At 39.0% G+C, this 9,541-nt stretch overlaps 1 non-coding gene across 1 annotated transcript; it reads right to left on the bottom strand.

Moving 5' to 3' along the window:
• Positions 1 to 9,151: 9,151 nt before the first annotated feature.
• LOC130953974 (small nucleolar RNA R71) lies at positions 9,152 to 9,259 on the bottom strand. The gene has a single exon (XR_009076132.1). It is a non-coding gene; the product is annotated as a small nucleolar RNA R71 (small nucleolar RNA).
• Between the last annotated feature and the right edge of the window lie 282 nt (positions 9,260 to 9,541).

The raw sequence follows: 9,541 nt of genomic DNA, 5'->3' as shown, positions 1-9,541 counted from the left end.
GTGAGACTTGAGCCTATTGATGTGGTTACATTTTATAACCACTTATTTTCCATTCTTGTGTGAAATTGTTCTCTTTCCATGATTGTGATCCTTGATTTGCTTGATTCTATATGTCCATTTATCTCTTGTATTTATGCATTTACATGATTGAGGCCATTATTTCATTAGCCACTTACCCAAATAGCCAACCTTTTACTCTCCATTGTTAGCCAATTTTGAGCCTATGCTTAGCCAACTTATTCTCAAATTAGCTCATTACAAGACCAAGGTGGAAAACCAATGAAAAGTCCTTGTTTGGATCTTTGATTAGCCTAGGCTAGTGAGAGTGTTTATTATTCAAAGTTGGTGAGGCTTGGGAACATTGGATAGGATAAAAGGGGTAGTACACTTTCATGTTTAGGAATTGGGTACATATTCATGTATTGATTAAATGTAAAGACCTTATGCATTGATGTTCTTGTATGTAGTTTGAAAGAAGAAAAAAAAAAGTATATAAAGAAAAAAAAAATGAATGAAAAGAAAAAGAAAAAAAGAAAAAAAAAGAGAAAAAAATATGATGATGAAAAAGAGAAAAAATATATATAATAAAGAGGGGACAAAATGTCCCAAAGTGAGTCAATAAAAAGGAATCAATGCATAGGTGTTATGAATCAAATAAGAATGCATGAGTATGTAAGAAAAAGTGAAGAATGGGTAGTTAGGATAGCTTGCATTTGTATAGGTCATTAAATAGGTTAGGTGGGAAAGTCTATGCTAATCAAAGATTCAAATCCTAGTCCACTTAACCATAAATGATCCTACCTTGACCCTAACCCCATTACAACCTAAATGAAAGACCTCATGATGAATGTATGCATGCATTGAATAAGTGTTGATTGTTGGAAGAAAATCAAATTTTGGAGAACATGATTAGAAGAGAATTGAGTGAATTAACCCTTAAACACTTGAGTGAATAGAGCGGACATACATCCGGTGAGGGTTCAAAAGTTCAATCACATGTATTCACCCATATTATCTATATTCTTGCAAGTTTGAACTCTTTATGACAATTCAATACAATTGTGGTTTGGACTTAGTTCCTATATGCCTAGCTCTTGAGCTTACACATGCTCTTGGGGATTGATTTGTTTGAACTAAGCATTTCCATTTGCTTAGACAATTGCATTTAGATAGGATTCATGTAGTTTAGTTGCATCCAAATAAATGTCATAACCCTTAGTTCCTTCTTATTTTAGCATGAGGACATGCTAAGGCTTAAGTGTGGGGAGGTTGACAAACCCCAATTTGAGGGTTTATCTTGTATTGAATCTAGAGTATTTTGATAACCTTTTGTCACATTTAGCCTATAAATTAGCATGGTTTTGTTATCTCTCCCGTATTTGTGCCTAAGTGTAAAAACATGCTTTTTAAGCCTTATTTTGATGAATTCTAGTTCCTCTTTGATTCCATAAGATGCCTTGATGTGTTTGTTAGTAATCTTAGGATGAAATAGGCTAGGCATGGATCAAAGGAAGCAGGGAAGGAAGCATGCAAGTGGAGAGAAGCATAAAAAGTCAAAGAAGCAAAGTCAGCCATGCACGCGCACGCGCACAAGGCGCTCGCGCGCACATTGCGAAATCGGCCAGGGACGCGCACGCGTACCGTGCGCGCACGCGTCGATGATCGCACATGACTTCATTAAGGCAACACGTGCCTGGCGATTTTGGAAGGTTTTCAACAACCAACTTTGGCGCCAAAATGCATATAAGAGCCAAGGATTGAAGGGGATTAACACACATTCACATCCATAGACTAATTCTAGATTATTAGATAGATAGTTTTAGTTAGAGTTAGTTTCTAGAGAGAGAAGCTCTCACTTCTCTCTAGAATTAGGATTAGGATTAGGTTTAGTTCTTAGATTGAGATTTAGATTCATCTTCTTCTATTTCTATCTTCTCAATTCCTTGTTGTTACATTCATTCTTCTTCCATTCTTTTATTGCAATTTCCTTTATGTTGTTCTTGTATTTTGTTATAGATCTAGTATTGTTTCTTTTACTCTCTTTCAATTCAATAAGAGTAATTCATAATAAATGTGTTTCTTTTGATTGTTGTTGTTAATTCCTTTCAATAATTGTTGTTAGATTTCATTCTTGTTGTTGATTTACTATGTTTTCCTTTTATGCCTTCCAAATGTTTGATGAAATGCTTGGTTGGATTTTAGTGTAGGTTTTGTTCCTCTTGGCCTAGGTAGAGTAATTAGTGACTCTTGAGTTATCTAATTCTTTTGTTGGTTGATAATTAGAAGTTGCTAATTGATTTGAATGCCTCTAAAGCTAGTCTTTCCTTTAGGAGTTGATTAGGACTTGAGGAATCAAATTGATTCATCCACTTGACTTTCCTCCATGGTTAGAGGTTAACTAAGTGGTAGCAATGAACAATTCTCATCACAATTGAGAAGGATAACTAGGATAGAACTTCTAGTTCTCATACCTTACCAAGAGCCTTTGTTAGTTGTTAGTTTACCTTCTTTGTCATTTATATTTCTTGTCCAAAAGCTTAAAAACCCCAAATATAATTCACAACCAATAACAAGACACTTCATTACAATTCCTAGGGAGAATGACCCGAGGTTTGAATACTTCGGTTTATAAAATTAGGGGTTTGTTACTTGTGACAAACAATCTTTTGTATGAAAGGATTTTTGATTGGTTTAGAAACTATACTTGCAACGAGACTTCAATAGTGAAATTCTATACCGTCAAAAATCCAATCGTCAGGCACCAAGCCAAGATCTACAAAACTACCTAGGGTTAACACCCACATGTATATATTTGCATATTTTCTACTTTGAATAAAGTTTCTTCAGATTTTCTACGAAATCTCTTTATCAAGATGCATTAATCTGAAAACACAAAAATTCATCGCTCGATTATAAAGCTACAGATCGGCAAAAGTGAAAACCAAATTCACTGTCCGACGTGGTCGACAAAGAATGAAAAACCGAATTAATCAAAAATCGACCAAGCGAGGATCAAACTCTACAAAATCGGCAAGATGAAAAGCGATAAAAACAGAATAATGCAAGAAGTTATAAAAAGCGATCCATGAATAGAGGCCTGACGAGGTCTGAAACAAAAATGGATCGCTAAGAAATAACTTAGAATGGACTGATGCAAAAAAAGTTGGACCAGAATAAAGTGACAAAAAGTTATAAAAAGTAATCCCTAAAAAGAGGCCTGGCCAGCCCAAAAAAGCGGATTACTAGAAATAACTTCCAAAGGGACCGACGTGAAGAAGTCAGACCAAAGCTACAAAGTTATAAAAAGTAATCCATAAAAAGAGACCGGACAAGGTCCAAATAAAATGGATTACTAAAAATATCTTCCAAAGGGACCGACATGAAGAAGACGGACTAAAGCTACAAAGTTATAAAAAGTAATCCATAAAAAGAGACCGGACAAGGTCCAAATAAAATGGATTACTAGAAATAACTTCTAAAGGAACCGGCATGAAGAAGTCGGATCAAAGCTACAAAGCTATTAAAGTAATCCATAAAAGAGACCTGACAAGGTCCGAATAAAATGGATTACTAGAAATAGCCTAGAATGGGACCAACATGAAGAAGTCGGCCCAAGCCAATCAGAAGGCGGAAGAGTTATAAAAAGTAAATCCATAAAAGAAGACCCGGCGAGGTCCAAATGGATTACTAGAAATAACTCGAAAAATTCAACAAAAGAAGTTGACAAAACAGGAGGCGTGCGCTGGAAGAGGGCACAACTTAACCCAAAGCAAGCCACGACCTCACCCAAAATCGACTTAACCAAGAAAAGAGGCCAGACAGCAAAAGCTCCAAACACTTGCGATTCATAGAGGCTCCAAAAAGGTTGCAAACAAACACATCAAGAACATAAACAAAGTTACTATAATAAAGACTCAGAAGGCCACCCGAAAGTCAACCTCAAGAGTTCAAAAGCATTTTTTTTCTAAATAAAGTTGCAAAAAGCAACTAAAGAGTCAAAATCAAACAACTACAAGCTACAGAAGCTAGAGTTCAAAAGCCCACAAGATCAAGCTATACCAAAATACATCAAAGGAAAAGAGTAAAAAGACCCACAAGTCGGGCCATCAAGATCAGAAACTACAAAGGATGTAAAGATTCCCCAGTGGCGGCATCCTGAGGTGAAGGAGGACGAGTCGCAAGAGGGACGGCATCAACTATTCCATCTGGCCGAGTTAGAATCTGAACATCAGGATCTGACTCGGGATGGCCGGCCTCAGTAGCTGGAGTAGAAGAAGTTGGGCCAGCAGGACCTTTGGCTGATGGCGCAGGAAGAGGATCTACATCATCATCATCATCATCCGGGGCAGGAATGATCTTACCATCTACTACAATGTTGTCCAAACTGAATAGAGTCAGGTCGAGCTCGGGAGCAAGAACTCGGACCTGAGACTTCAGATTCTCATAAGCAGCAGTCACACTGCTCACAAGATGACCCTGGAGCTCGGCATAGTTAGATCGAGCAGATTTTAAACTCTCCCAGAATGCCACCATCTCCCTACAAGATGACACTGTTATCTTTGTGCTTCTGGGCCATCTCCTCAGACAGATCCGCCAGAGCCTTAGCCGCTGTAGCCCGAGTCTTCTCACCCTCCAACTCTTTCTCCAGCTTTGCCACCTTTTTCTCAAACTCCTCCTTCATCCCCTTAATCCTATCATACTCAGACTTTGCCTCCTCCATGAATGCTTTTGTAGCATGAACTAGAACATCCTGGGCAGTCCGAAACAAGGCCGCCCCCATATGCACCGTCTTAATGCTATTTCGGGTGGTAAAGTCCAAATGGCGAAGAATGAAAACATCATCCGTAGGCATAACACTATAAGGAGTAATCTGATGATCGACAAACCCCATGTCATCGAAATCAGGGGCATCCAAATTAAAGGGTTCAGCAGTTCTCTGTTTCTTGGGAAAAGGACCAGCAGCAGATGGAGAGGCAGCACTGGAGGTCGGTAGAGGAGGAACGAATGAAGCCAGCCAGACGTTAGGAGTCGGGATGACTTTCTTGGGCCCAGAAGCGTCTGTGGTAGACCTCTTCAAGGAAGCCTTAGACAACTCCTCCCCAGTAACCTTGGCCGAGATGTTTAGGGCTGCAGTTGCCTTACTCGCCTTTTTAAAGGCTTTCATGGAATCATTGTTTTTAACCATCTATGAAAAAGCACAGCAAAAGCCAAGTTACAAATTGGAAGAAAAGGAATAAGGCTCGACAAAATAAACAAGCAGATACAAAAAGAGGTCGACCACTACCAAGCTCGGTTCGCAGCAGGGAGGGATCCCCTAAAAACCTCTTAGTATCAAGATGCGGAGGCTCCCCCCAGTTCTCCTCCAACACATGCACAAATGCTTGCTCAACCTCATCCAACAACTCCTAAGAATACCTAGATACCACTACATTCTGTTGTCACTCTAAAGGAAAGGCAGGCTCATTATTCTCATCCAGAAAAAAGGGACGAGCGATAGCTCAAACCTTGAAAAAATAGTTCTTAAAATTCCGAAAGGATTCATCACACATGGAAAAGACCTTTTTCCCTTGGAAAGCTCGGAAAGAGACCCATGCGTCCTTCTTCTTAACAACACCAGGCTTCGTGATGAGCGGATAATTTGTACCCTTTTTGGCATTATTTTTAGTATGTTTTTGGTAGTTTTAGTTGAGTTCTTAGTATATTTTTATTAGTTTTTAGTTAAAATTCACTTTTCTGGACTTTACTATGAGTTTGTGTGTTTTTCTGTGATTTCAGGTATTTTCTGGCTGAAATTGAGGGACCTGAGCAAAAATCTGATTCAGAGACTGAGAAGGACTGCAGATGCTGTTGGATTCTGACCTCCCTGCACTCGAAGTGGATTTTTTGGAGCTACAGAAGCCCAATTGGCGCGCTCTCAACGGCGTTGGAAAGTAGACATCCTGGGCTTTCCAGCAATATATGATAGTTCATACTTTGCCCAAGATTTGATGGCCCAAACCGGCGTTCAAAGTCACCCTCAGGAATTCCAGCGTTAAACGCCGGAACTGGCACAAGAATGGGAGTTAAACGCCCAAACTGGCACCAAAGCTGGCGTTTAACTCCAAGGAGAGTCTCTACACGAAAATGCTTCATTGCTCAGCCCAAGCACATACCAAGTGGGCCCGGAAGTGGATTTCTATGTCATTTACTCATCTTTGTACACCTTAGGCTACTAGTTTTCTATAAGTAGGACCTTTTACTATTGTATTAGACATCTTGGTAGCTATCTTTGAGTTTTATGCTATCTTAGATCATTGGGAGGCTGGCCTCACGGCCATGCCTAGACCTTGTTCTTATGTATTTTCAACGGTGGAGTTTCTACACACCATAGATTAAGGTGTGGAGCTCTGCTGTACCTCGAGTATTAATGCAATTACTGTTGTTCTTCTATTCAATTCCGCTTGTTCTTTGTCCAAGATATCACTTGTTCTTCAACTTGATGAATGTGATGATCCGTGACACTCATCATCATTCTCACTCATGAACAAAGTGACTGACAACCACTCTTGTTCTACAAGCATACGAGGCTTAGTGAATATCTCTTGGATTCCTGATACACGATGCATGGTTGATCGCCTGACAACCGAGTGCTCGCCTGACAAACGAGCCAGCCATTCCGTGAGATCAGAGTCTTCGTGGTATAGGCGAGAACTGATGGCGGCATTCAAGAGAATCCGGAAGGTCTAACCTTGTCTGTGGTATTCTGAGTAGGATTCAATGATTGAATGACTGTGACGTGCTTCAAACTCCTAGCAGGCGGGGCGTTAGTGACAGACGCAAAAGAATCGCTGGATTCTATTCCGGCCTGACCGAGAACCGACAGCTGATTAGCCATATGCTGTGACAGAGCATAGGAACATTTTCACTGAGAGGATGGGAGGTAGCCACTGACAACGGTGAAACCCTTGCATAAGCTTGCCATGGAAAGGAGTAAGAAGGATTGGATGAAGACAGTAGGAAAGCAGAGAGACGGAAGGGAAGGCATCTTCATACGCTTATCTGAAGCTCTCACCAATGATATACATAAGTATCTCTATCTTTATCTTTATGCTTTATTCATCCTCTATACCCATTTGATTCTGCCTGACTGAGATTTACAAGGTGACCATAGCTTGCTTCATACCAGCAATCTCTGTGGGATCGACCCTTACTCGCGTAAGGTTTATTACTTGGACGACCCAGTACACTTGCTGGTTAGTTGTGCGAAGTTGTAGTGATCACAATTTCGCCCACCAAGTTTTTGGCGCCGTTGCCGGGGATTGTTCGAGTATGGACAACTGACGGTTCATCTTGTTGCTTAGATTAGGTATTTTTCAGAGTTCTTAAGAATGAATTCTAGTGTTTCAAGGTGATGTTCTTATCATCACCAAAGCTGATTGATTATCATCAATTTAGCTCTTGAATGCAATGTTCTGCTGAAGCTTGCCCATTCATGTCTAATTCCTTTAGACTGAAGCTTTAGACTAACATTGCATGATTCCTGGAATTCTCATTAAGAATTTTGATACCTTTATTTTCTTCTTCCCATATAATTTTCGAAAAAAGCACAAAAAAATTATAAAAATCATAAAAACCAAAAAATATTTTATGTTTCTTGTTTGAGTCTAGTGTCTGATTTTAAGTTTGGTGTCTTGCATGCCTTGTTTATTTGATCTTGGTTCTATTTTCAAGTCAATAGTACAGGGAACTGAAGATTCAGAACATGCAGCAGAGGAATTACACAGAAAAAGCTGGGCGTTCAAAACGCCCAGTGAAGGAGGACAGACTAGCGTTTAAACGCCAGCCAGGGTACCTGGTTGGGCGTTTAACGCCCAAAAAGGTAGCATTTTGGGCGTTAAACGCCAGAATGGATACCATTCTGGGCGTTTAACGCCAGGATGGCACAAGGGGGAAGATTTTGTTTTCAAAATCAATTTTTTTTCAAGTTTTCAAAGTTTTTCAAAATCAAATCTTTTTCAAATCATATCTTTTCAATCAAATGTTTTCAAAATCAATTTCTTTCCTTTTTCAAAGATACTTACTAACAATTAATGATTTGATTGAACATTTTAAGTATGTTGCCTTTTCTGTTGAGAAAGGTTTAATGTTTTGAATCATATCTTTTCTTGTTAGGAAAGTCATTAATTTTTAAAATCAAATCTTTTTAAATTGTTTTCAAAATCATATCTTTTCAATCATATCTTTTTAAAACCATAACTTTTCAATCATATCTTTTTAATCACATCTTTTTCAAAACAGTTTTTAAATCATATCTTTTTAATTTCTAATTTCAAAATCTTTTTCAAAAATTACTTGATTTCTTCTCCACTCTTGATTTTCGAAAATCAATTAGAGTTTTTCAAAAATGTTTTCAAAATATTTCACTTGATTTTCGAAAATTTCTTCCTCTCTTCCCACATTCTTCTATTTATGGAATATCACTCCTTCTCAATGCACAATTCGAACTATATCTAATAAAGTTCGAATTCTTCTACCTCTTCTTTCTATTTTTCTGTTCCTCTGACACCTCAAGGAATCTCTATACTGTGACATAGAGGATTCCACATTTTCTTGTTCTCTTCTCTTTCATATGAGCAGGAACAAAGACAAAGGCATTCTTGTTGAAGCTGACCCTGAACCTGAAAGGACTTTGAAGCGAAAGCTAAGAGAAGCTAAGGCACAACTCTCTGTAGAGGACCTAACCGAATTCTTCAAAGAAGAAGGACCTATGGCAGCCGAAAACAACAACAATGCCAACAATGCAAGGAAGGTGCTGGGTGACTTTACTGCACCTACTCCCGATTTCTATGGGAGAAGCATCTCTATCCCTGTCATTGGAGCAAACAACTTTGAGCTTAAGCCTCAATTAGTTTCTCTAATGCAACAGAATTGCAAGTTCCATGGACTTCCATTGGAAGATCCTCATCAGTTTTTAGCTGAATTCTTGCAAATCTGTGACACAGTCAAGACTAATGGGGTTGACCCTGAGGTCTACAGACTGATGCTATTCCCTTTTGCTGTAAGAGACAGAGCTAGAATATGGTTGGACTCTCAACCTAAGGAAAGCCTGGACTCTTGGGAAAAGCTAGTCAATGCCTTCTTGGCAAAGTTCTTTCCACCTCAAAAATTGAGTAAGCTTAGAGTGGAAGTCCAAAACTTCAGACAGAAGGATGGAGAATCCCTCTATGAAGCTTGGGAAAGATACAAACAATTGATCAGAAAATGTCCCTCTGACATGCTTTCTGAATGGAGCATCATAGGTATTTTCTATGATGGTCTCTCTGAACTATCCAAGATGTCTTTGGATAGCTCTGCTGGAGGATCTCTTCATCTGAAGAAGACGCCTACAGAAGCTCAAGAGCTAATTAAAATGGTTGCAAATAACCAATTCATGTACACTTCTGAAAGGAATCCTGTGAACAATGGGACAAGTCAGAAGAAAGGAGTTCTTGAGATTGATGCTCTGAATGCCATATTGGCTCAGAACAAGATATTGACTCAACAAGTCAATTTGATTTCTCAA

The sequence above is a fragment of the Arachis stenosperma genome, chromosome 9, assembly GCF_014773155.1.
Source record: "Arachis stenosperma cultivar V10309 chromosome 9, arast.V10309.gnm1.PFL2, whole genome shotgun sequence".
Taxonomy (NCBI): domain Eukaryota; kingdom Viridiplantae; phylum Streptophyta; class Magnoliopsida; order Fabales; family Fabaceae; genus Arachis; species Arachis stenosperma.
This window is presented reverse-complemented; position numbering and strand designations above follow the sequence as displayed.